This window comes from Netta rufina (genome assembly GCF_964035555.1).
Source record: "Netta rufina genome assembly, chromosome: 1".
Lineage (NCBI taxonomy): Eukaryota > Metazoa > Chordata > Aves > Anseriformes > Anatidae > Netta > Netta rufina.
In genome coordinates this window covers 127606908-127609677 of record NC_140123.1, presented here as the reverse complement: position 1 = coordinate 127609677, position 2770 = coordinate 127606908, and positions in this window count along the sequence as shown.

Genomic DNA, 2770 nt, shown 5'->3' with positions numbered 1-2770 from the left:
TGCAGAGTATAAGTAATGATTGGTTCAGTTGCATACCTGGTGTATTTTGTAGGTACTTGTACTCAGGAACATAAGCTGTATCTGTCTGAACATGGACTGTGCATATTGTAGGTTTATTTAATGTTCATTTTACTTTGAAATAGTCCAGGAAAAAAAAAAAAAAGAATTTGAAAAACATTCATTTTCCTCACCTCCATCCTTGCTATGTTCAGAGATACTTTACAACTAGCAGCAATAAAATGGAGACTGTAGAGACAGAGTGGCTTGTTCGTGATGTCATAACAGACTTCTGAATTTTAGGTTTTCCTGAAGCTAAAAGAACAAATGTATTGACTAAAGGATCTGAATCCTTTCACTTACATCAGCATAACTAAGGAATAATTCACAGGTAGGCTTGCTGGATTTACTTCTGTATAAAAAATAGAAATCAAACACAGCATCTCCACTTTCCTCCTTCTCTATCTCATCTTTTTTTGTGTGAAGCACTAGATGGAAGCCATTGTCACACTTTTGTAGCAGACTTAGGAATGTAAATTATGTTCTTTTGCTCTTCCACAACAACAGAGGGTGGTATTTCATGCCCATTTCTGCAGGGACTTCACTCAATACTCATATTAACGAGAAAAAGGAATTAAAGCAAGCTGTTTAGATTCATGGGAATTGTTCTCCATAGGAACTTAATAGTCCAGAAAAAAAAAAAAAAAAAAGAAACAGAAACAAACAAAATCCACGAGATTTCTAGGAACCCTATGATTTCTATGCTCAATTTAAACATTAATCTCTTTGGCACACACCTCGTTATGACTCATTTACCTTACTGTGGCTTATGGATAGTACTGCAAAATATGAAAGCACATCGTGAGGAAATTGTCATACAAAATGCAGCTGCTGCTGTAACAGTGCAAAATAGTAGTCCCAAGAGAGCTAGGTGATTGTTGGTGTTAAGAGTTACCATAACAGCAAACTCCCGCAGGCCCTATGTGCAAAAGAAAAACCCAGAGAACATGAAAATGCTCCCTACACAGTTCTAATACAACAATGAATAAACAAGGCATCTGATAGGGTCCAGAGGCGACTGCGTTACAAGAGCCCTACTGTAGGTGTGCTGCCAAATATAAAGTTAATGGAAACAGTCATCTCAGAGAAAATGGGCTGCACAATAAAAAGTGACCATTCATGTGGGTTTCAGGCAAGTCCTGGGACTCAGGACTGCACAGCTGGAAGATAAGTGACCCAACAGGGCAACAGCCCATTATTGGGTGTAATTGAGTGATTAAGTGTCTTGGTATTCTGGCAGTAAAATGTCATTCTGCTGTGATTCAGATGTTACTGACAAGCAGGCCAACTTGCAGTACCAGAATTGTCTGTATCTCTGGCTTCAGAGAGACTCCTGTTCAGCTGAACTCTCCTGAAGACTATAAAAAGCTTCTATTCTTCCATGGAAGAATATGCCAGAAAAAGTGAATTCTCTTGTGCACTGCATTTATTTCTGTGATTACACAATACCCAAAGAGGGTGAGTATCAAGTGGGAGGTACACAGAGCCCTTACCATGTTTCATGGAGAAGGAATCCCGCCCCTGATGGGAATGGAGCTAGACTCATCAGCAGTTTTAGGGAATATTCAGATAGGTTTTTGCAGATATTTGGAAAATAGTTTGGATATTTCTTGAAAGTAACACAGAAGATGAGAAGCAAAAGGTTTCCGTTTAAGGGCAAGGGTTCTTTGTGGACTAAGAACAGCAAGAGTACTTATCCCGATATCATGTAACATAAAAGGTCAGATTCTTATCTCCTTGGAAAAAGAAATTGTACAGTTTCTATTCAGTTGCTGTTCCTTCTACAGCTCTGTTGTGGTATGTTCACTTGATGACTGTTTAGGCTGCTCCAAGTTAAAATATCTGTTTTCTCACAATTTTGCACTTGTGTATTTGTCTGCTCTACCTTAGAGACAAGGTTTTGGGGTCTTTTATACCAGCCTGCTTTTGATAGTATTGTTTAGTGATAATGAAGCTGAAAACTCAGTCTAATGCATGGGTTCACGTGCTGGAGCTGCAGTTTCTTCCATTAATTCACAATTAATACATTTCAATAGCTTTTTGTAGTAAGCAGCGTCATATTGCTTCTCTTGGCACATGTTTGTGTTTTTTCAAGACATTCAGAGCATATAGAAACAAAGCCGCCAGAGACTGAAATTCAGTGTGATTATCCTATTCACAGTAGGCAGCTAGATGGCATTTTACTGTAGCTAACTGGCTCTTCTGTATTTTGTCTTCCCTTCTTTGCTGACCTGCTGTTATTTTTTAATTCCTTCAGCCTCCACAGTGATTTCCACCTTCCAAGTATTTCTTAATAAGGCCTCTTTTAGATAACTGTTGGATTATTTATTTATTTATTTATTTATTTTTCAGATATGACAGAAATACATAGAAATGCCTTGGTAGGAAGATCTAGTCCTCAGATATCATCACCGCTTTCACAATCTTCTGCAGAAAAAAAAAAAAAAAAAAGAAAAAAAAAAAGCAGATCCATCAGATACAGGTAGCATCCAGTTCTTTAAGCTGTAAAAGGAAAGTCAAAATACTGAGAACATTCCTCTGACTTCTGCTCTGTTTGATCTACCTGCAGACTGATACCACTGAGTTTAAGAGAAGTTGCAGGAACCAGCACTGTTGCAGAAGTTGGTATTTAAAGGATGTAGGACACAAATCTGTAGGAAATCAAGCTGTGAAAATATAGGTGCTCATTGAACAAGTGAGGTGTATTCCTTCT